We start from the raw sequence: 26,180 nt of genomic DNA on the forward strand, positions 1-26,180 counted from the left end.
CAGCAAAAGTATTTTAGATTCAAAGGCTCTGAAAGTTGATATTAGATGATGAGACTATATGTAGAAGCCTAGTGCTCCAAAAACATGCATTCCAAGCCTTCCAAGTCCAAGTAAATGTAGGTATCAAATATTATTAATTCAACTGTGGTGGGGAAGCAACAGAGGTTTAAGATAAGTGCACTGACATCATGGGCTTTCAGCCTGATTGCGGACATATTTTAAGAAAGGAGGGAGGGAAGAAGAGAGGACAGGAGAGAGGAAGGGAGGAAGGGAAGGAAGGAAGGAAAGGAAGGAAGGAAGGAAGGAAGGAAAACATGTCAATTTGAATGCGGACATCATATTTTAAGAAAGGAAGGGAGGGAAGAAGAGTGGACAGGAGAGAGGGAGAGAGGAAGGGAGGAAGGGAGGAAGGAAGGAAGGAAAGGAAGGAAGGAAAACTTTCAATTTTCTTATTTGATAAACCAAACGATATTGAGAGGTAACGATTGTTATCCACATTTCACAGGTGGGGAAACTGAGGTTTGGAGAACTAGATAACCTGTATAAAATCACACAAGTATGCATCAAGGTCAGATAGGAATCAAATTCATTAAATGTAAAATCTATCCTTGTCTTTTTACATTCCTAAATTACAATACACAGGAAAAGACTGAAAAGAAAAAATAGCATGTCAGTAGTAAAATACATAAAACTGATTTTACAGTAAGAATTCAGAGAAGGGTGAACTGAATTCAAGCTGGACATTAATCAGTCCATGATTTTCTTGTGAAAAATATAGTTCCTATGGTGGGCCTTGTAGATTTTCTAAATAGAGAAAAAGGAAGAAAGAATAATGTATCTGAGTCTGTTTCTTCAGGAATCCCTGTTCAACAGGGATTATGCCATTCACCCCACAGTACGATTGTTAGGATTGAAAGAGATAGCATATGTAAAACCATTTTGTAAACCACAATGAGATACCATCTCAAACCATTTAGAATGGCAATCATTAAAAAGTCAGGAAACAGCAGGTGCTGGAGAGGATGTGGAGAAATAGGAACACTTTTATACTGTTGGTGGGACTGTAAACTAGTTCAACCATTGTGGAAGACAGTGTGGTGATTCCTCAGGGACCTAGAACTAGAAATACCATTTGATCCAGCCATCCCATTACTGGGTATATACCCAAAGGATTATAAATCATGCTGCTATAAAGACACATGCACACGTATGTTTATTGCAGCACTATTTACAACAGAAAAGACTTGGAACCAAACCAAATGTCCATCAGTGATAGACTGGATTAAGAAAATGTGGCACATATACACCATGGAATACTATGCAGCCATAAAAAAGGATGAGTTCATGTCCTTTGTAGGGACATGGATGAAGCTGGAAACCATCATTCTCAGCAAACTATCGCAAGGACAGAAAACCAAACACCGAATGTTCTCACTCATAGGTGAGAATTGATCAATGAGGACACTTGGACACAGGAAAGTTAACATCACACACCGGGGCCTGTTGTGGGGTGGTGGGAGGGGGGAGGGATAGCATTAGGAGATATACCTAATGTAAATGACGAGTTAATGAGTGCAGCACACCAACAACATGGCACATGTATACATATATAACAAACCTACGTGTTCTGCACATGTACCCTAGAACTTAAAGTATAGTTATATATATATACTATATATATGCAATATATATAGTGTATATATACACTATATATAGTATATATAGTGTATATATACACTATATATAGTATATATATAGTGTATATATACACTATATATAGTATATATAGTTATATATATACTATATATAGTATATATACAGTTATATATATACTTTATATATAGTATATATACAGTTATATATATACTTTATATATAGTATATATATAACTATATATAAAGTATATATATAACTATATATATACAGTATATATATAACTATATATACAGTATATATATAACTATATATAGTATATATATAACTATATATAGTGTATATATAACTATATATACAGCGTATATATATAGTTATATATACACTATATATAGTATAGTAATATATATTATATATAGTTATATATATACTCTATATATAGTATAGTAATATATATTATATATATAGTATAGTAATATATACTATATATATATATAGTATAGTAATATATACTATATATATATATGAAAAGAAAAACTACCTATTGATTGGGTACTACGCTCACTACCTGGGTGACGGGATCAATCATACCGCAAGTCTCAGCATCATGTAACATACCCATGTAACAAACTTGCAAATATACCTCCTGAATCCAAAATAAAAGTTGAAATTTTTAAAGTAAAAAAAAAATTACTAAGCATTAATTGATTACGGATGGAGTAAGATGGCCAAATAGAAGGCTCCACCAAGCATCCCTCCCACAGGAACACCAAATGTGTAATAACTATCTAAACAAAAATAGCACATTCATAAGAAGAAAAAATCAGGTGAGCACTCATAGTATTTGGTGTTAACTTTATATCACTGAAATAGGCACTGTATTAGTCCACTCTCGCACCGCTATAAAGAACTGCCCGATACTGGGTAATTTAGAAAGGAAAGAAGTTTAATTGACTTAGGTTCTGCAGGGCTCGGGAGGTCACAGGAAACTTACAATCACGGTGGAACGGGAAGCAATCATGTCCTTCTTCACATGGCAGCAGCAAGGAGACGTGTCCAGCAAAGGGGGGAAAGCCCCTTATAAAACCATCAGATCTTGCGAGAACTCACTCACTATCATGAGAAAAGCATGAGGGTAACTGCCCCCCATGATCCAATTACCTCCCATCACGTCCTTCCCATGACACATGGGGAGTATGGGAACTACAATTCAAGATGAGATTGGAGAGGAGACACAGCCAAACCATATCAGGCACTGAAGTGGGTAAGAAAGTCTTGAATCTCTAATACCACTCCTTCTCCACTATCCTCTAGCAGTAGATGTGTGGTGTGAGAAAATAATCTGTGCTCTTGGGAAAGGGAGGGTACAGCCGTTGTGAAACCTTGCGTTGAACTCAATTTTCACAGTGAGATTTGAGTTTTGCTGCCCTGTCACAGCATAAAGCAAAACAGGACTGAACTCAGCTGATGCCCGCCAATGGAGGAGGCATTTAGACCAGCCCCAGCCAGAGGGGAATTATCCATCCCAGCAGTTGGAATTTGAGTTCACTGCAAACTAAAGTGCTTTGGGGTTCTAAATAAATTTTAAAGGCAGTGTAGGACACAAGGACCACAACTCCTAGCTGAGTCCTAGTGCTATGCTAAGCAAAGAGCCAGTACACATTGGGGGAATGTGACCTGCTGAGACACCAGCCATAGTGGCTAAGGGAGCACATGCCACATCGTGCCCAACCCTTGACAGCACAGCTCATGGCTGCGAAAGAGACACCTTTCTTCCACTTGTGGAAATGAGAGGGAAGAGTAAAGAGGACTTTGTCTTGCACCTTGAATACCAGCTCAGCCACAGTACGGTGGAGCACTGATCAAAGTTTTGAGTCCCCCATTGTAGGCCTTAGTTCCTGGGTGACATTTCTAGATACATCCTGAGCCAGAAGGGAACCCACCACCTTGAAGGAAACGACCCAATCCAGGCAGGACCCATCACCTGCTGCCTAAAGATATATTGGCCCCTGAATAACCCACAGCAATGCCCAGGTAGTACACCATAGGCCTTGGGTGAGACTGGGACATGCTGGCTTCAGGTGAGATCCAGCATACTTTCAGCTGTGATAGCTACAGTGAGAGACTCCTCCTACTTGAGAAAAGCAGAGGAAAAAGTAAAGGGGACTTTGTCTTGCACCTTAGGTACCAGCTTGGCCACAGGAGGGTAGAGTACCAAGTGGGCTCTTGGGGTCTCTGATTCCAGACCATGGCTCTTAGACAGCATTTCTGGACGTGCCTTGGGCCAAAATGGAGCCCACTGCCCTAAAGGGTGAGTCTCAAGCCTGGCAACATTCACCACATGCTAAAGATCCATTGGGCATTAAGTGAACATCAGTGGTAGCTTGAAAATACTTCCAGTGGGCCTGTGGTGGTGGTGGTAATGGGCTGAGGCTCTGCTTCCTGTGGAGAGGATAGGAAAAGCATCTCATTGAGCACCAACTCAGCCATAGTACAATAGCACAGGTAGATTTCTAAGGTTTTTGACTCTAGTCTTTGGTGGCTGGACAGTATTTCTGGACTGCCCTGGTACTGGAGAAACTTGCTGCCCTGAAGGGAGAGATGCAATGCTGGCTGGCTTTATGACCGGCAAATTGTAGCGCCCTCTGGCCTTGAGTGAAAATAGGTGGTAGCCAGACAGTGGTTACAATGGGCCTTGGGTGAAACCGAGTGTTTTGCTGGCCTCAGGTCTGACCCAGCACATATCCAGTGGTGGTACTCACTGGGCTGCTTAAGTCACACGAAACCTAGCTCCAAGCAGCTCAGCAAAGAGAGATATTCTGTTTGGGAAAAGTAAGGAAAGAAAACAAGCGTTTCTGCCTTAATACATAGAATTCTTCCAGATCTTATCCAAGGCCACCAAAGTGATACCTTTTTGAGTTTACAGAAACCACAGCATTACTGGGCTTGGGTTGCCCTCTAATGCAGATACAGCTAACATCACAACACCCAAGTTCTTTCAAATACCCAGAAAGCCTTCTCAAGATGGACTGAGTACAAACAAACCCAGATTGTGAAGACTACAATAAATATGTAACTTTTCAATGCCCAGACACCAAAGAACATCTGCAAGCATCAAGACCATATACGAAAACATGACTCCACCAAACTAAATAAGGCACCAGGAGCCAATCCAAGAGAAACAGAGATATGTGACCTTTCAGATAGATAAGATAGCTGTTTCGAGAAAACTGACAAATTCAGGATATCACAGAGAAGGAATTCAAAGTTCTATCAGATAAATTTAATAAAAAGATTGAAATAATTAAAAAGAATCAAGTAGAAATTCTGGAACTGAAAAATGCAATTGGCATACTGAAGAATGCACCAAAGTCTTTTAATAGAACTAATCAAGCAGAAGAACAAATTAGTGGACTTGAAGGTGGGCTATTTTAAAATATACAGTCCGAGGAGACAAAAAAAAAAGAAGAAAAAACAATGAAGCACACATAGAATATCTAGAAAACGGCCTCATAAGAGCAAATCTAAGAGTTATTGGCCTTAAAGAGGAGGTAGAGAAAGAGATATGATTAGAGAGATTATTCAAAAAATAATAACACAGAACTTACCAAACCTGGGGAAAAAAATCGATATCTAAGTACAAGAAGGTTACAGAACCCCGAGTAGATTTAACCCAAAGAAGCCTACCCCAAGGCACTTAATAATCAAGCTTGCAAAGGTCAAGAGTAAAGAAAGGATCCTAAAAGCAACAAGACAAAAGAAACAAATAATATACAGTAGCGCCACAATACACCTGGCAGCAGACTTTTCAGTGGACACCTTGCAAGCAACAAAAGAGTGACATGACATACGTAAAGAGCTTTGGGGAAAAAAAAGAAATGGTTAACCAAAAAAAAATTCTTCAAACATAATGAAGAAGTAAAGATTTTCCCAGACAAACAAAAGCTGAGGAATTTTACCAACACCACACTTACCCTACATCAAATGCTAAAGGAAGTACTTCAATCAGAAAGAAAGTACATTAGTGAGCAATAAGAAATCATCTGGAGGTCAGTCACAGCAGCTCAGCCTGTAATCCCAGCACTTTGGGAGGCTGAGGTGGGCAGATCACGAGGTCAGGAGATCAAGACCATCCTGGCGAACACGGTGAAACCCCATCTCTACTAAAAATTCAAAAAAATTAACCGGGCATGGTGGCTGGTGCCAGTAGTCCCAGCTACTTGGGAGACTGAGGCAGGAGAATGGCATGTACCTGGGGGGTGAAGCTTGCAGTGAGTGGAGATTGTGCCACTGCACTCCCGCCTGGGTGACAGAGCGAGACTCCATCTCAAAAAAAAAAGAAATCATCTTACCTTACAATACTCACAGATAATAATAAGCACAAAGGAAAATTCAAAATATTATAACACAATAAATGTGGCTTGTAAACTACCCCTATCTTAAATAGAAAGACTTAAAGATGAACCAATCAAAAAGAACTACAACTTTTCAAGTCAAAGACACTACAGTGAGATATAAATCGAAATTGAAAGATTAAAAAGACGAGATTAATTTAAGGTGTAGAGTGTTTTTTAGTTTATTCTTGTTTGTTTAGGTAAAGAGTGTTAAGACTTTATCACCCTGAAAATAATGGGTTATAAGATAGTATTTGCAAGCCTCATGGTAACCTCAAATCAAAAAAATAAACAACAGATACAAAAAAAATTAAGAAATTAAAGCATACGACCAGACAAAATTACCTTCACTAAAAGGAAGACGAGAAGGAAGGAAAGAAAGAAGACTACAAAACAACCAGGAAACACATCACAAAATGGCAGGAGTGGGGGAGGAGCCAAGATGGCCGAATAGGAACAGCTCCAGTCTACAGCTCCCAGTGTGAGTGACTCAGAAGGGTGATTTCTGCATTTCCATCTGAGGTACCAGGTTCATCTCACTAGGGAGTGCCAGACAGTGGGCACAGGTCAGTTGGTGCACGCACGATGTGCCTGCCAAAGCAGGGTGAGGCATTGCCTCACTCGGGAAGTGCAAGGGGTCAGGGAGTTCCCTTTCCTAGTCAAAGAAAGGGGTGACAGATGGCACCTGGAAAATTGGGTCACTCCCACCCTAATACTGCGCTTTTCTGACGGGCTTAAAAAATGGCGCACCAGGAGATTATATCCCCCACATGGCTCAGAGGGTCCTATGCCCACGGAGTCTCGCTGATTGCTAGCACAGCAGTCTGTGATCAAACTGCAAGGCAGCAGCGAGGCTAGGGGAGGGGTGCCCGCAATTGCCCAGGCTTGCTTAGGTAAACAAAGCAGCCGGGAAGCTCAAACTGGGTGGAGCCGGCCACAGCTCAAGGAGGCCTGCCTGCCTCTGTAGGCTCCACCTTTGGGAGAAGGGCACAGACAAACGAAAAGACAACAGTAACCTCTGCAGACTTAAATCTCCCTGTCTGACAGCTTTGAAGAGAGCAGTGATTCTCCCAGCACGCCGCTGGAGATCCGAGAACGGGCAGACTGCCTCCTCAAGTGAGTCCCTGACCTCTGACCCCCATGCAGCCTAACTGGGAGGCACCCCCCAGCAAGGGCAGATGGACACCTCACACGGCCGGGTACTCCAACAGACCTGCAGCTGAGGGTCCTGTCTGTTAGAAGGAAAACTAACAAACAGAAAGGACATCCACACCAAAAACCCATCTGTACATCACCATCATCAAAGACCAAAAGTAGATAAAACCACAAAGATAGGGAAAAAACAGAGCAGAAAAACTGGAAACTCTAAAAAGCAGAGTGCCTCTCCTCCTCCAAAGGAACGCAGTTCCTCACCAGCAACGGAACAAAGCTGGACAGAGGATGACTTTGAAGAGCTGAGAGAAGAAGGCTTCAGATGATCAAATTAATCCGAGCTACGGGAGGACATTCAAACCAAAGGCAAAGAAGTTGAAAACTTGGAAAAACATTTAGACGAATGTATAATTAGAATAACCAATACAGAGAAGTGCTTAAAGGAGCTGATGGAGCTGAAAACCAAGGCTCAAGAACTACGTGAAGAATGCAGAAGCCTCAGGAGCCGATGTGACCAACTGGAAGAAAGGGTGTCAACGATGGAAGATGAAATGAATGAAATGAAGCAAGAAGGGAAATTTAGAGAAAAAAGAAGAAAAAGAAATGAGCAAAGCCTCCAAGAAATATGGGACTATGTGAGAAGACCAAATCTACGTCTGATTGGTGTACCTGAAAGTCACGGGGAGAACGGAACCAAGTTGGAAAACACTCTGCAGGATATTATCCAAGAGAACTTCCCCAATCTAGCAAGGCAGGCCAACATTCAGATTCAGGAAATACAGAGAACGCCACAAAGATACTCCTCGAGAAGAGCAACACCAAGAAACATAATTGTCAGATTCACCAAAGTTGAAGTGAAGGAAAAATGTTAAGGGCAGCCAGAGAGAAAGGTAGGGTTATCCTCAAAGGGAAGCCCATCAGACTAACAGCAGATCTCTCAGCAGAAACTCTATAAGCCAGAAGAGAGTGGGGGCCAATATTCAACATTCTTAAAGAAAAGAATTTTCAACACAGAATTTCATATCCAGCCAAACTAAGCTTCATAAGTGAAGGAGAAATAAAATACTTTACAGACAAGCAAATGCTGAGATATTTTCTCACCACCAGGCCCTCCTTAAAAGAGCTCCTGAAGGAAGCGCTAAACATGGAAAGGAACAACCAGTACCAGCCACTGCAAAATCATGCCAAAATGTAAAGACCATCGAGACTAGGAAGAAAATGCATCAACTAACGAGCAAAATAACCAGCTAACATCATAATGACAGGATCAAATTCACACATAACAATATTAACTTTAAATGTAAATGGACTAAATGCTCCAATTAAAAGACACAGACTGGCAAATTGGATAAAGAGTCAAGACCCATCAGTGTTCTGTATTCAGGAAACCCATCTCACGGGCAGAGAAACACATAGGCTCAAAATAAAAGGATGGAGGAAGATCTACCAAACAAATGGAAAACAAAGGCAGGGGTTGCAATCCTAGTCTCTGATAAAACAGACTTTAAACCAACAAAGATCAAAAGAGACAAAGAAGGCCATTACTTAATGGTAAAGGGATCAATTCAACAAGAAGAGCTAACTATCCTAAATATATATGCACCCAAAACAGGAGCACACAGATTCATAAAGCAAGTCCTGAGTGACCTACAAAGAGACTTAGACTCCCACACATTAATAATGGGAGACTTTAACACCCCACTGTCAACATTGACAGATCAACAAGACAGAAAGTCAACAAAGATACCCAGGAATTGGACTCAGCTCTGCACCAAGTGGACCTAATAGACATCTACAGAACTCTCCACCCCAAATCAACAGAATATACATTCTTCTCAGCACCACACCACACCTATTCCAAAATTGACCACATACTTGGAAGTAAAGCTCTCCTCAGCAAATGTAAAATAACAGAAATTATAACAAACTATCTCTCAGACCACAGTGCAATCAAACTAGAACTCAAGATTAAGAATCTCACTCAAAACCGCTCAACTACATTGAAACTGAACAACCTGCTCCTGAATTACTACTGGGTACATAACGAAATGAAGGCAGAAATAAAGATGTTCTTTGAAACCAATGAGAACAAAGACACAACATACCAGAATCTCTGGGACACATTCAAAGCAGTGTGTAGAGGGAAATTTATAGCACTAAATGTCCACAAGAGAAAGCAGGAAAGATCCAAAATTGACACCCTAACATCACAATTAAAAGAACTAGAAAAGCAAGAGCAAACACATTCAAAAGCTAGCAGAAGGCAAGAAATAACTAAAATCAGAGCAGAAATGAAGGAAATAGAGACACAAAAAAACCCTTAAAAAAATTAACGAATGAAGGACCCGGTTTTTTGAAAGGATCAACAAAATTGATAGACCGCTAGCAAGACTAATAAAGAAAAAAGGAGAGAAGAATCAAATAGATGCAATAAAAAATGATAAAGGGGATGTCACCACTGATCCCACAGAAATACAAACTACCATCAGAGAATACTACAAACACCTCTACACAAATAAACTAGAAAACCTAGAAGAAATGGATAAATTCCTCGACACATACACTCTCCCAAGACTAAACCAGGAATAAGTTGAATCTCTGAATAGACCAATAACAGGAGCTGAAACTGTGGCAATAATCAATACTTACCAACGATAAAGAGTCCAAGACCAGATGGATTCACAGCCAATTCTACCAGAGGTACAAAGAGGAACTGGTACCATTCCTTCTGAAACTATTCCAATCAATAGAAAAAGAGGGAATCCTCCCTAATTCATTTTATGAGGCCAGCATCATCCTGATACCAAAGCCGGGCAGAGATACAACCAAAAAAGCGAATTTTAGACCAATATCCTTGATGAACATTGATGCAAAAATCCTCAATAAAATACTGGCAAACCGTATCCAGCAGCACATCGAAAAGCTTATCCACCATGATCAAGTGGGCTCCATCCCTGGGATGCAAGGCTGGTTCAATATATGCAAATCAATAAATGTAATCCAGCATATAAACCGAACCAAAGACAAAAACCACATGATTATCTCAATAGATGCAGAAAAGGCCTTTGACAAAATTCAACAACCCTTCATGCTAAAAACTCTCAATAAATTAGGTATTGATGGGACGTATCTCAAAATAATAAGAGCTATTTATGACAAACCCACAGCCAATATCATACTGAATGGGCAAAAACTGGAAGCATTCCCTTTGAAAACTGGCACACGACAGGGATGCCCTCTCTCACCACTCCTATTCAACATAGTATTGGAAGTTCTGGCTAGGGGAATCAGGCAGGAGAAGGAAATAAAGGGTATTCAATTAGGAAAAGAGGAAGTCAAATTGTCCCTGTTTGCAGATGACATGATTGTATATCTAGAAAACCCCATCATCTCAGCCCAAAATCTCCTTAAGCTGATAAGCAACTTCAGCAAAGTCTCAAAATATAAAATCAACGTACAAAAATCACAAGCATTCTTGTACACCAACAACAGACAAACAGAGAGCCAAATCATGAGTGAACTCCCATTCACAATTGCTTCCAAGAGAATAAAATACCTAGGAATCCAACTTACAAGGGATGTGAAGGACCTCGTCAAGGAGAACTACAAACCACTGCTCAAGGAAATAAAAGAGGATACAAACAAATGGAAGAACATTCCATGCTCATGGGTAGGAAGAACCAATATCGTGAAAATGGCCATACTGCCCAAGGTAATTTACAGATTCAATGCCATCCCAATCAAGCTACCAATGACTTTCTTCACAGAATTGGAAAAATCTACTTTAAAGTTCATATGGAAACAAAAAAGAGCCCGCATTGCCAAGTCATCCTGAGCCAAAAGAACAGAGCTGGAGGCATCACCCTACCTGACTTCAAACAATACTACAAGGCTACAGTAAGCAAAACAGCATGGTACTGGTACCAAAACAGAGATATAGATCAATGGAACAGAACAGAGACGTCAGAATTAATGCCGCATATCTACAACTATCTGATCTTTGACAAACCTGACAAAAACAAGCAATGGGGAAAGGCTTCCCTATTTAATAAATGGTGCTGGGAAAACTGGCTATCCATATGTAGAAAGCTGAAACTGGATCCCTTCCTTACACCTTATACAAAAATCAATTCAAGATGGATTAAAGACTTAAACGTTTGACCTAATACCATAAAAACCCTAGAAGAAAACCTAGGCATTACCATTCAGGACATAGGCTGGGGCAAGGACTTCATGTCTAAAACACCAAAAGCAATGACAACAAAAGCCAAAATTGACAAATGGGATCTAATTAAACTAAAGAGCTTCTGCACAGCAAAAGAAACTACCATCAGAGTGAACAGGCAACCTACAAAATGGGAGAAAATTTTTGCAACCTACTTATCTGACAAAGGGCTAATATCCAGAATCTACAATGAACTCAAACAAACTTACAAGAAAAAAACAAACAACCCCATCAAAAAGTTGGCCAAGGACATGAACAGACACTTCTCAAAAGAAGACAATTATGCAGCCAAAAAACACATGAAAAAATGCTCACCATCACTGGTCATCAGAGAAATGCAAATCAAAACCACAATGAGATACCATTTCACACCAGTTAGAATGGCAATCATTAAAAAGTCAGGAAACAACAGGTGCTGGAGAGGATGTGGAGAAATAGGAACACTTTTACACTGTTGGTGGGACTGTAAGCTAGTTCAACCATTGTGGAAGTCAGTGTGGCGATTCCTCAGGGATCTAGAACTAGAAATACCATTTGACCCAGCCATCCCATTACTGGGTATATACCCAAAGGACTATAAATCATGCTGCTATAAAGACACATGCACACGTATGTTTATTGTGGCATGATTCACAATAGCAAAGACTTGGAACCAACCCAAATGTCCAACAATGATAGACTGGATTAACAAAATGTGGCACATATAAACCATGGAATACTATGCAGCCATGAAAAATGATGAGTTCATGTCCTTTGTAGGGACATGGATGAAATTGGAAATCATCATTCTCAGTAAACTGTCACAAGAACAAAAAACCAAACACCGCATATTCTCATTCATAGGTGGGAATTGAACAATGAGAACACATGGACACAGGAAGGGGAACATCACACTCTGGGGACTGTTGCGGGGTGTGGGGAGGGATAGCATTGGGAGATATACCTAATGCTAGATGACGAGTTAGTGGGTGCAGCGCACCAGCATGGCACATGTATACATATGTAACTAATCTGCACATTGTGCACATGTACCCTAAAACTTAAAGTATAATAATAATAAATAAATTTTTTTTAAAAAGGAAAAAAAAGTTGGTATTCCTTAAAAGTTAACCTTTTATGGTTAATAAACTATTGCTATAGTTTTAAAAAAATGTCAGGAGTAATTCTTTGCGTATCATTGAATGTTACTAATTATTCAGTATTACCAATAACATCAAATGTAAATGGACTAAATTCTACAATCAAAAGACATAGAGTGGCTGAATTGATTTTAAAAAGACCCAATGATATGTTGCCTATGAGAAACAGACTTCCCTTGTAAAGACACAGACAGACTGAAGATAAACGGATGGAAAAAGATATTCTATGATATTTGAAACAAAGAAAGAACAGGAGTTGGAACATATGGCTAGCCAGTTTTCCCAGCACCATTTGTTAAATAGGGAATCCTTTCCCCATTTCTTGTGTTTGTCAGGTTTGTTAAAGATCAGATGGTTGTAGATGTGTGGTATCATATCTGAGGGCTCTGATCTGTTCCTTTTGTCTACATCTCTGTTTTGGTACCAGTACCATGCTGTTTTGGTTACTGTAGCCTTGTAGTATAGTTTGAAGTCAGGTAGCATGATGTCGCCAGCTTTGTTCTTTTGGCTTAGGATTGTCTTGCCAATGCAGGCTCTTTTTTGGTTCTGTGTGAACTTTAAAGTAGTTTTTTCCAATTCTGTGAAGAAAGTCATTGGTAGCATGATGGGGATGGCATTGAATCTATAAATTACCTTGGGCAGTATGGCCATTTTCACGATTTTGATTCTTTCTATCCATGAGCATGGAATGTTCTTCCATTTGTTTGTGTCCTCTCTTATTTCTTTGAGCAGTGATTTGTAGTTCTCCTTGAAGAGGTCCTTCACATCCCTTATAACTTGGATTCCTAGGTATTTTATTCTCTTTGAAGCCATTGTGAATGGGAGTTCACTCATGATTTGGCTCTGTTTGTCTGTTATTGGTGTATAGGAATACTTGTGATTTTTGCACATTGATTTTGTATTATGAGAGTTTGCTGAAGTTGCATATCAGCTTAAGGAGATTTTGGGCTGAAATGATGGGATTTTCTAAATATACAATATCATCTGCAAACAGGGACAATTTGACTTCCTCTTTTCCTAATTGAATACCCTTTTTTTTTTATCCTGCATGATGGCTCTGGCCAGAACTTCCAACACTATGTTGAATAGGAATGGTGAGAGAGGGAATCCCTGTCTTGTGCCAGTTTTCAAAGGGAATGCTTCCAGTTTTTGCCTATTCAGTATGATATTGGCTGTCGGTTTGTCATAAATAGCTCTTATTATTTTGAGCTACGTCCCTTCAATACCTAATTTATTGAGAGTTTTTAGCATGAAGGGCTGCTGACTTTTGTCAAAGGCCTTTTCTGCATCTATTGAGATAATCGTGTGGTTTTTGTCTTTGGTTCTGTTGATATGCTGGATTACATTTATTGATTTGCGTATGTTGAACCAGTCTTGCATCCCAGGGATGAAGCCCACTTGATCATGGTGGATAAGCTTTTTGATGTGCTGCTGGATTTGGTTTACCAGTATTTTATTGAAGATTTTTGCATTGATATTCATCAGGGGTATTGGTCTAAAATTCCTTTTTTTTTTGTTGTGTCTCTGCCAGGCTTTGGTAATCAGGATGTTGCTGGCCTCATAAAATGAATTAGGGAGGATTCCCTCTTTTTCTATTGATTGGAATAGTTTCAGGAGGAATGGTACCAGCTCCTCTTTGTACCTCTGGAAGAATTTGGCTGTGAATCTGTCTGTTCCTGGACTTTTTTTGGTTGGTAGGCTATTAATTATTGCCTCATTTTCAGATCCTGTTATTGGTCTATTCAGGGATTCAACTTCTTCCTGGTTTAGTCTTGGCAGGGTGTATGTGTCCAGTAATTTATTCATTTCTTCTGGATTTTCTAGTTTGTTTGCATAGAGGTGTTTATAGTATTCTCTGATGGTAGTTTGTATTTCTGTGGTATCAGTGGTGATATCCCCTTTATCATTTTTTATTGCATCTATTTGATTCTTCTCTCTTTTCTTCTTTATTAGTCTTGCTAGCAGTCTATCAATTTTGTTGATCTTTTCAAAAACCAGCCCGTGGTTTCATTGATTTTTTGAAGGGTTTTTTGTATCTCTATTTCCTTCAGTTCTGCTCTGACTGTAGTTATTTCTTGCCTTCTGCTACCTTTTGAACGTGTTTGCTCTTGCTTCTCTAGTTCTTTTAATTGTGATATTAGGGTGTCAATTTTGGATCTTTCCCGCTTTCTCTTGTGGGCATTTAGTGCTATAAATTTCCCTCTACACACTGCTTTGAATGTGTCCCAGAGATTCTGGTATGTTGTGTCTTTGTTCTCGTTGGTTTCAAAGAACGTCTTTATTTCTGCCTTCATTTTGTTACGTACCCAGTAGTCATTCAGGAGCAGGTTGTTCAGTTTCCATGTAGTTGAGCGATTTTGAGTGAGTTTCTTAATCCTGAATTCTAGTTTGATTGCACTGTGGTCTGAGAGACAGTTTGTTATAATTTCTGTTCTTTTTCATTTGCTGAGGAGTGCTTTACTTCCAACTATGTGGTCAATTTTGGAATAAGTGCAGTGTGGTGCTGAGAAGAATGTATATTCTGTTGATTTGGGGTGGAGAGTTCTGTAGATGTCTATTAGGTCCGCTTGGTGCAGAGCTGAGTCCAATTCCTGGATATCCCTGTTAACTTTCTGTCTTGTTGATCTAATGTTGACAGTGGGGTGTTAAAGTCTCCCATTATTATTGTGTGGGAGTCTAAGTCTGTTTCTAGGTCTCTAAGGACTGGCTTTATGAATCTGGGTGCTCCTGTGTTGGGTGCATACATATTTAGGATAGTTAGATTTTCTTGTGGAACTGATCCCTTTACCATTATGTAATGGCCTCTTTGTCTCTTTTGATCTTTGTTGATTGAAGTCTGTTTTATCAGAGACTAGGATTGTAACCCCTGCCTTTTTCTGTTTTCCATTTGCTTGGTAGATCTTCCTCCATCCCTCTATTTTGAGCCTATGTGTGTCTCTGCACGTGAGATGGGTTTCCTGAATACAGCACACTGTTGGGTCTTGACTCTTTATCCAATTTGCCAGTCTGTGTCTTTTAATTGGAGCATTTAGTCCATTTACATTTAAAGTTAATATTGTTATGTGTGAATTTGATCCTGTCATTATGATGTTAGCTGGTTATTTTGCTCCTTAGTTGATGCAGTTTCTTCCTAGCCTGGATGGTCTTTATAATTTGGCATGTTTTTGCAGTGGCTGGTACTGGTTGTTCCTTTCCATGTTTATTGCTTCCTTCAGGAGCTCTTTTAGGGCAGGCCTGGTGGTGACAAAATCTCTCAGCATTTGCTTGTCTGTAAAGGATTTTATTTCTCCTTCACTTATGAAGCTTAGTTTGGCTGGATATGAAATTCTGGGTTGAAAATTCTTTTCTATAAGGATGTTGAATATTGGCCCACACTCTCTTCTGGCTTGTAGAGTTTCTGCCGAGATATCTGCTGTTAGTCTGATGGGCTTCCCTTTTTGGGTAACCTGACCTTTCTCTCTGGCTGCCCTTGCCATTTTTTCCTTCATTTCAACTTTGGTGAATCTGACAATTATGTGTCTTGGAGTTGCTCTTCTCGAGGAGTATCTTTGTGGCATTCTCTGTATTTCCTGAATTTGAATGTAGGCCTGCCTTGCTAGATTGGGGAAGTTCTCCTGGATAATATCCTGCAGAGTGTTTTCCAACTTGGTTCCATTCTCCCCGTGACTTTCAGGTACACGAATCAGACATAGATTTGGTCGTTTCACATAGTCCCATATTTCTTGGAGGCTTTGTTCTTTTCTTTTTCTCCTTTTTTCTCTAAACTTCTCTTCTTGCTTCATTTCATTCATTTGATCTTCCATCACTGATACTTTTTCTTCCAGTTGATCAAATCGGCTACTGAGGCTTGTGCATTCATCACGTAGTTCTCGTGCCTTGGTATTCAGCTCCATCATGTCCTTTAAGGACTTCTCTGCATTGGTTATTCTAGTTCGCCATTTGTCTAATTTTTTTTTCAAAGTTTTTAACTTCTTTGCCATGGGTTTGAACTTCCTCCTTTAGCTCAGAGTAGTTTGATTGTCTTAAGCCTTCTTCTCTCAACTCGTCAAAGTCATTCTCCATCCGGCTTTGTTCCATTGCTGGTGAGGAGCTGCATTCCTTTGGAGGAGGAGAGATGCTCTGATTTTTAGAGTTTCCAGTTTTTCTGCTCTGTTTTTTCCCCATCTTTGTGGTTTTATCTACCTTTAGTCTTTGATGATGGTGACATACAGATGGGGTTTTGGTGTGGATGTCCTTTCTGTTAGTTTTCCTTCTAACAGACAGGACCCTCAGCTGCAGGTCTGTTGCAGTTTGCCAGAGGTCCACTCCAGATCCTGTTTCCTGGGTATCAGCAGTGGAGGCTGCAGAACAGCGGATATTGGTGAGCAGCAAATGTTGCTGCCTGATCGTTCCTCTGGAAGTTTTGTCTCAGAGGAGTACGCGGCTGGGTGAGGTGTCAGTCTTCCCTTACTGGGCTGTGCCTCCCAATTAGGCTACTTGGGGGTCAGGGACCAATTTGAGGAGGCAGTCTGTCCATTCTCGGATCTCCAGCTGTGTACTGGAGAACCACTATTCTCTTCAAAGCTGTCAGACAGGGACATTTAAGTCTGCAGAGGATTCTGCTGCCTTTTGTTTGGCTATGCCCTGCCCCCAGAGGTGGAGTCTACAGAGTCAGGCAGGCCTTCTTGAGCTGTGGTGGGCTCCACCCAGTTCGCACTTCCCAGCTGCTTTGTTTACCTACTCAAGCCTCGGCAATGGCAGGCACCTGTCCCCCAGCCTCGCTGACACCTTGCAGTTTAATCTCAGACTGCTGTGCTAGCAATGAGCGGGGCTCCATGGGCATAGGACTCTCCAAGCCAGGCACGGGATATAATCTCCTGGTGTACCATTTGCTAAGACCATTGGAAACGCACAGTTTTAGGGTGGGAGTGACCCAATTTTCCAGGTGCCATCTGTCACCCATTTCTTTGACTAGGAAAGGGAATTCCCTGACCCGTCGTGCTTCCCAGGTGAGGCGATGCCTCGCCCTTCCGCTCATGCTCGGTGCACTGCACCCACTGTCCTGCACCCACTTTCCAACACTCCCCAGTGATATAAACCCGGTACCTCAATTGGAAATGCAGAAATCACCCATCTTCTGCGTCGCTCATGCTGGGAGCTGTAGACTGGAGCTGTTCCTATTCGGCCATCTTGGCTCCACCCCCAATAGGAATGCTTTTACACTGTTGGTGGGACTGTAATCTAGTTCAACCATTGTGGAAGACAGTGTGGTGAATCCTCAAGGATCTAGAACTAGAAATACCATTTGACCCAGCCATCTCATTACTGGGTATATACCCAAAGGATTATAAATCATGCTGCTATAAAGACACTTGCACACGTATGTTTATTGTGGCACTATTCACAATAGCAAAGACTTGGAACCAACCCAGTGTCCATCAATGATAGACTGGGTTAAGAAAATGTGGCACATATACACCATGGAATGCTATGCAGCCATAAAAAAGGATGAGTTCATGTCCTTTGTAGGGACATGGATGAAGATGGAAACCATCATTTTGAGCAAACTATTGCCAAGGACAGAAAACCAAACACTGCATGTTCTCACTCATAGGTGGGAATTGAACAATGAGAACACTTGGACACAGGAAGGGGAACATCACACACTGGGGCTGTCATAGGGTAGGGGGAGGGGGAGGGACAGCATTAGGAGATATACGTAATGTAAATGATGAGTTAATGGGTGCAACCCACCAACATGGCACAAGTATACATATGAAACAAACCTGCATGTTGTGCACAGGTACCCTAGAACTTAAAGTATAATAAAAAAAAAGGATAGGAGTTGCTATACTCGAAATCAGATTGATTTCAAGACAAAACTTATAGGAAGAGGCAATAACCATAATTATATAACTATAAAGTGGTCAATTCAGCAGGAGATATAGCAATTGTACATTTATATGCACTTAACACTTGATCACCCAGATATATGAGGCACATATTCTTAGAGAATAAGAAAGAGATACAATAATGCTGGGAGACTTCAACCCCCACCCCCACCTTCAGCATGGGATGTATCTTCTAGACCATTAAAAATATATCAACAAACACCAGACATAATCTGCACTATGGATCAAATAAACGTAAGAGATATTTACAGAACATTTCATTCAACAGCTGCAGAATACACATTATTTTCCTCAGCACATGGATCATTCTCAAGGATAGACCATATGTTAGGTCAAGAAGCAAGTCTTAAAGTATTCAACAAAATAGAAATAATATCAAGCATCTTCTCTGGCAAAACAGAATAAAACTAGGAATCAATAATAACAATAATTTTAAAATGTTGCTGTTGTATCATCGATGCAAAGAGACCAACAATAGAACTATAATACAAGAAAATTCACAGAATATTATACACTGGGACAGACTGAGACATTTAGTTAATGGCAAGAACACAGTAAACACAAGCACCTGAAGATGTGCAAGTCAAGTAAAATGATATATGAATTATACAGTGAATTTTCTAAGCCCATCTGAGGACTTTGTACCTTTTCAAAAATATCCTATATACCCCTCCAAGTTACAGAACATCTGTCTTATCTGCTTACTTCATGGCTTTTCCAATATAAAAGGTTTACAAAATCTATTTATACCTTATTTCCCTTTTTATTTAGTATACTGTGGGAAAAAAGATGGAGACAAATATAATTTTCTGACATAAAAAATTAAGTTATTACAGGCACATTTACTGTTTCATTCTAGAAACATCTCAGTTTCACAGGTTGATTATTCAGCAGCTGTGTGGTTTTTTAAAACATTCTTTCATTTTGAGAAAACTAATATATCTCTTTTAGGGCAGATTTTGATTCATAACAATGGTGTGATTATGTGAATTATATTGTGATAATTCATGCAATGATGTCAGGTCCCTGGTTGACTGAGGCTATGAGCCAGTGGGGGATATGGGGCCCAACAGGATGGAGGGCAATTGTTTGCTGGTCCCTTGGGCCTGGAGAAACTGGGCTCTAGGTATGGGGCTAGTAGAGAACAAAGTAGTTGCTCCATGGACACTGAGTCCTGCAGTGATGATCCTTTCAATTGATGCTGAAAAAGCATTTGATAAAATTCAACATTCTCCCTCTCCCTCTCCCTCCTCCCACTTTCCATGGTCTCCCCCTCTCCCTCATCTCCGTCTTCCACTTTCCATGGTCTCCCTCTGTTGCCAAGGCTGGACTGTAATGCCGCGATCTTGACTCACTGCAACCTCCCTGCCTGATTCTCCTGCCTCAGCCTGCCGAGTGCCTGGGATTGCAGGCGCACACCGCCGTGCCTGACTGGTTTTTGTATTTTTTGGTGGAGACGGGGTTTTGCCATGTTGCCCAGGCTGGTCTCCAGCTCCTGACCTCGAGTGATCTGCCCACCTCGGCCTCCCGAGGTGCCAGGATTGCAGATGGAGTCTCGCTCACTCAGTGCTCAATGTTGCCCAGACTGGAGTGCAGTGGCATGATCTCGGCTCGCTACAACCCCCACCTCCCTGCCGCCTGCCTTGGCCTCCCAAAGTACTGAGATTTCAGCCTCTGCCTGGCCGCCACCCCGTCTAGGAAGTGAGGAGCATCTCTGCCTGGCCACCAATCATCTGGGATGTGAGGAGCCCCTCTGCCCGTCTGCCCAGTCTTGGAAGTGAGGAGCACCGCTTCCCGGCCACCACCCCATCTAGGAAGTGAGGAGCGTCTCTGCCTGGCCGCCCATCATCTGGGATGTGAGGAGCCCCTCTGCCCGGCTGCCCAGTCTGGGAAATGAGGAGTGCCTGTTCCCGGCCGTCATCCCTTCTGGGAAGTGAGGAGCATCTCTGCCTGGCCACCCATCTTCTGGGACGTGGGGAGCACCTCTGCCCGGCTGCCCTGTCTGGGATGTGAGGAGAGCCTCTGCCTGGCCGCCCCATCTGGGAGGTGAGGAGCGTCTCTACCCAGCTGCCACCCTGTCTGGGAGGTGAGGAGCGCCTCTGCCCAGCCGCCACCCCGTCTGGGAAGTGAGGAGCACCTCTGCCCGGCCGCAACCCCATCTGGGAACTGAGGAGTGCCTCTGTCCGGCTGCCCGGTCTGAGAAGTGAGGAGCCCCTCCGCCCGGCAGCCGTCCGGTCTGGGAAGTGAGGAGTGTCTCCACCGGGCTGCCCCATCTGGGAGGTGGGGGGCACCCCCGCCCAGTAGCCACCCCGTCTGGGAGGTGGGGGTCACCCCCGCCTGGCAGCCGCCCCATCTGGGAGGTGGGGGGCGCCTCCACCCGGCCACCCCATCTGGGGGGTTGGGGGCCCCTCTGCCCGGCCACCACGTCTGGGAAGTGAGGAGCCCCTCTGCCCGGCCGCCACCCCATCTGGGAGGTGTACCCAACAGCTCATTGAGAACGGGCCATGATGACAATGGCAGTTTTGTCGAATAGAAAAGGGGGAAATGTGGGGAAAAGAAAGAGAGATCGGATTGTTACTGTGTCTGTGTAGAAAGAAGTAGACATAGGACGCTCCATTTTGTTCTGTACTAAGAAAAATTCTTCTGCTTTGGGATGCTGTTAATCTATAACCTTACCCCAACCCCGTGCTCTCTGAAACATGTGCTATGTCAACTCAGGGTTAAATGGATTAAGGGCGGTGCAAGATGTGCTTTGTTAAACAGATGCTTGAAGGCAGCATGCTCGTTAAGAGTCCTCACCACTCCCTAATCTCAAGTACCCAGGGACACAAACACTGTGGAAAGCCGCAGGGTCCTCTGCCTAGGAAAACCAGAGACCTTTGTTCACAAGTTTATCTGCTGACCTTCTCTCCACTATTGTCCTATGACCCTGCCAAATCCCCCTCTCTGAGAAACACCCAAGAATGATCAATAAATACTAAAAAAATTTAAAAAAAATTCAACATCCTTTCTTTTTTAATTTAATTTTATTTTAAGTTCTGGGATACATGTGCTTAACGTGCAGGTTTGTTACATAGGTATACATGTGCCATGGTGGTTTGCTGCACCTTTCAACCCGTCATCTAGGTTTTAAGCACCGCATGCATTAGGTATTTGTCCTAATGCTCTCCATCCCCTTGCCCCACAACCCCCGAAAGGCCCTAGTGTGTAATGTTCCCCTCCCTGTGTCCATGTTTTCTCATTGTTCAACTCTCACTTATGAGTGAGAACGTGCAGTGTTTGGTTTTGTTTCCAGCCTCATCCATACCCCTGCAAAGGACATGAACTCATCCTTTTTATGGCTGCATAATATTTCATGGTGTATAAGTACAACATATGCAATAAACACATGTGTACATGTGTCTTGATAGTAGAATGATTTATAATTCTTTGGGTATATACCCAGTAATGGGATTGCTGGGTCACATGGTATTTCTGGTTCTAGATGCTTGAGGAATCGCCACACTGTCTAACACAATGGTTGAACTAATTTACACTACACCAAAAGTGTAAAAGCATTCCAATTTCTCTGCATCCTCTCCAGCATCTATTGTTTCCAGACTTTTTAATAATCTCTATTCTAACTAGTGTGAGATGGTGTCACATTGTGGTTTTGATTTGCATTTCTCTAATGACCAGTGATGATGAGCTTTTTTTCATATGCTTGTTGGCTACCTAAATGTCTTCTTTTGAGAAGTGTCTGTTCATATCCTTCACCCAATTTTCAATGAGATTGTTTGGTTTTTTTCTTGTAAATTTGTTTAAGTTCCTTGTCAATTCCAGATATTAGACCTTTGTCAGATTGATAGATTGCAAAAATTTTCTCCCATTCTGTAGGTTGCCTGTTCACTCTGAGATAGTTTCTTTTGCTGGGCAGAAGCTCTTTAATTTAATTAGATCCCATTTGACAATTTTGGCTTTTGTTGCCATTGCTTTTGGTGTTTTAGCCATGAAGTCTTTGCCCTTGCCTATGTCTTGAATGGTATTGCCTAGGCTTTCTTCTAAGGTTTTTATGGTTTTAGGTTTTACATTTAAGTCTTTAATCCATCTTGAGTTAATTTTTGTATTAGGTGTAAGGAACGGCTCCAGTTTCTGTTTTCTGCATATGTCTAGCCAGTTTTCCCAACATCATTTATTAAATAGCGAATCTTTTCCCTATTGCTTGTTTTTGTCAGGTTTGTCAAAGATCAGATGGTTGTAGATGTGTGGTGTTATTTCTGAGGCCTGTGTTCGGTTCCATTGGTCTACATATCTGATTTGGTACCAGTATCATGCTGTTTTGGTTACTGTAGCCTTGTAGTATAGTTTGAAGTCAGGTAGCCTAATGCCTCTAGCTTTGTTCTTTTTACTTAGGATTGTCTTGGCTATACAGGCTCCTTTTTTGGTTCCATATTAAATTTAAAGTAGTTTTTTTCTAGTTCTGTGAGGAAAGTCAATGGTAGCTTGATTGAAATAGAATTGAATCTATAAATTACTTTGGAGAGTATGGCCATTTTCAAGATATTGATTCTTCCTATCCATAAGCATGGAATGTTTTTCCATTTGTTTGTGTCCTCTCTTATTTCCTTGGGCAGTGGCTTGTAGTTCTCCTTGAAGAGGTCCTGCAGGTCCCTTCTAAGCTGTTAAGTTGTATTTCTAGGCATTTTATTCTTGTTGTAGTAATTGTGAATGGGAGTTCAATTATGACTTGGTTCTCTGTCTATTATTGGTGTATAGGAATGCTTGTGATGTTTGCACATTGAATTTCTATCCTGTGACTTTGCTGAAGTTGCTTATCAAATTAAGGAGTTTTTGGGCTGAGATGATGAGGTTTTCTAAATATAAAATCATGTCATCTGTAAATAGAGACAATTTGACTTCCTGTCTTCCTATTTGAATACCCTTTATTTCTTTCTCTTGCCTGATTGCCCTGGCCAGAACTTCCAATACTGTGTCGAATAGGAGTGGTGAGAGAGGGCATCCTTGTTTGTGCCAGTTTTCAAAGGGAATTCCTCCAGCTTTTGCCCATTCAGTGTGATATGGGCTGTGGGTTTGTCATAAATAGCTCTTATTATTTTGAGATATGTTCCATCAGTGCCTAGTTTATTGAGAGTTTTTAGCATGAAGGGCTGTTGAATTTTGTCAAAGGCCTTTTCTGCATCTATTGAGATAATTATGTGGTTTTTGTCGCTGGCTTTGTTTATGTGATGGAGTACATTTATTGATTTGCATATGTTGGACTAGCCTTGCATCTCAGGGATGAAGCCAACTTCATTTGCTGCTGAATTTGGTTTGCCAGAATTTTATTGAGAATTTTCACATCAATGTTCATCAGGGATATTGGCCTGAGGTTTTTTTGTTGTTGTTGTGTCTTTGCCAGGTTTTGGAATCAGGATGATGCTGGCCTCATAAATTGAGTTAGGGAGAAGTCCCATTTTTTCTATTGTTTGGAATAGTTTCAGAAGAAATGGTACCAGCTCCTCTTTGTACCTCTGGTAGAATTTGGCTGTGAATCTGTCTGGTCCTGGCCTTTCTTTTGGTTGGTAGGCTGTTAATTATTGCCTCAATTTTAGAACTTGTTATTGGTCTATTCAGGGATGCGACTTCTCTCACGTTTAGTATTGGGAGGGTATATGTGTCCAGGAATTTATTGATTTCTTCTAGGTTTCCTAGTTTATTTGTGTAGAGGTGTTTATAATATTCTCTGATGGTAGGTTGTATTTCTGTGGGATCAATGGTGATATCCCCTTTATCATTTTTATTGGGTCGATTTGATTCTTCTCTCTTTTCTTCTTTATTAATCTGGCTACTGGTCTATCTATTTTGTTAATCTTTTCAAAAAACCACCTCCTGGATTCATGGATTTTTGAAGGGTTTTTCGTGTCTCTATCTTCTTCAGTTCCACTCTGATCTTAGTTATTTCTTGTCTTCTGCTAGCTTTTGAATTTGTTTGCTCTTGCTTCTCTAGTTATTTTAACTGTGATGTCAGGGTGTTGATTTTAGATCTTTTCGGCTTTCTGATGTGGGCATTTAGTGCTACAAATTTTCCACTAAACGCTGCTTAACTGTGTTCCAGAGATTCTGGTACGTTGTGTCTTCATTCTCATTGGTTTCGAATAACTTATTTATTTCTGCCTTTATTTCTTTATTTACCCAGTAGTCATTCAGAAGCAGGTTGTTCAGTTTCCATATAGTTGTGTGGTTTTGAGTGAGTTTCTTAATCCTAAGTTCTAATTTGATTGCACTGTGGTCTGAGAGACAGTTTGTTATAATTTCAGGTTTTTTGTTTTTGTCTTTTTTTTTTTTTTTGCATTTGCTGAGAAGTGTTTTACTTCCAATTATATGGTTGATTTTAGAGTAAGTGCTATGTGGTGCTGAGAAGAATGTATATTCTGTTGATTTGGGGTGGAGAGTTCTGTAGATGTCTATTAGGTCCACTTGGTCCAGAGCTGAGTTCAAGTACTGAATATTCTTGTTAAAAAACCTGTCTCATTGATCTGTCTAATATTTACAGTGTGGTGTTAAAGTCTGCCACTATCATTATGTGGGAGTCTAAGCCCCTTTGTAGGTCGCCAAGAACTTGTTTTATGAATCTAGGTGCTTCTGTATTGGGTACATATATATTTAGGATAGTTAGCTCTTCTTGTTGCATTGATCCCTTTACCATTATGTAATGCCTTTCTTTGTCTTTTTTTATCTTTGTTGGTTTAAAGTCTGCTTTATCAGAGACTAGTATTGCAACCTCGGCTTTTTTTGCTTTTCACTTGCTTGGTAAATATTCCTCCATTCCTTTATTTTGAGCCTATATGTGTCTTTGCACGTGAGATGGGTCTCCTCAATACTGCACACCGATGAGTCTTGACTCTTTATCCAACTTGCCAGTCTGTGTCTTTTAATTTGGGCATTTAGCCCATTTACATTTAACATTAATATTGTTATATGTGAACTTGATCCTGTCATCATGATGCTAGCTGATTATTTTGCACATTAGTTGATTCAGTTTCTTCATGGTGTCACTGGTCTTTATATTTTGGTGTGTTTTTGCAGTGGTTGGTACCGATTTTTCTTTCCCATATTAGGGCTTCCTTCAGGAGTTCTTGTAAGGCAGGCCTGGTGGTACAGAATCCCTCAGCATTTGCTTGTCTGTAAACAATTTTATTTCTCCTTCATTTATGAAACTTAGTTTGGCTGGATATGAAATTTTGGGTTGAAAATTCTTTTCTTTAAAAATATTGAATATTGGGCCCCACTGTCTTCTGGCTTGTAGGGTTTCTGCAGAGAGATCCATTGAATTCAACATCATTTCATAAAGAATAACACCCTCAAAAAGCTAGGTATACAAGAAACATATCTCAATATGATAAAAGGCATATACAATAGACCCATAGCTAGTATTATACTGAATGGGGAAAACCTGAAAGCCTTTCTTCTAAGATCAGGAATACAACAAGAATGCTCACTTTCACCACTGTTTTTCAACATAGTACTAGAAGTCCAAGCTAGACCAATCAGATAAGAGAAAGAAATGAAGAACATCCAAATTAAAATGAAAGAAGTCAAACTATTGTTGTTTGCAGATGATATCATTTTATACTTCACAAAACCCAGAGACTTTACCAAAAATCTATTAGAACTGATAAACAAATTTAATAAATTTGCAGGATACAAATTTAACATTAAAAATCAGTAGCATTTCTATATGCCCACA

At 40.8% G+C, this 26,180-nt stretch overlaps 1 protein-coding gene across 5 annotated transcripts in view; it reads left to right on the forward strand.

Annotated features, from left to right (window-relative positions):
• The window catches only part of ZC3H12B (zinc finger CCCH-type containing 12B), a 461,192-nt gene that overhangs the window by 327,581 nt on the left and 107,431 nt on the right, over window positions 1-26,180 (forward strand). The gene's annotated exons all lie outside the window — the stretch shown is intronic.

Source organism: Pan paniscus, chromosome X, assembly GCF_029289425.2.
Source record: "Pan paniscus chromosome X, NHGRI_mPanPan1-v2.0_pri, whole genome shotgun sequence".
Classification (NCBI taxonomy): Eukaryota; Metazoa; Chordata; class Mammalia; order Primates; family Hominidae; genus Pan; species Pan paniscus.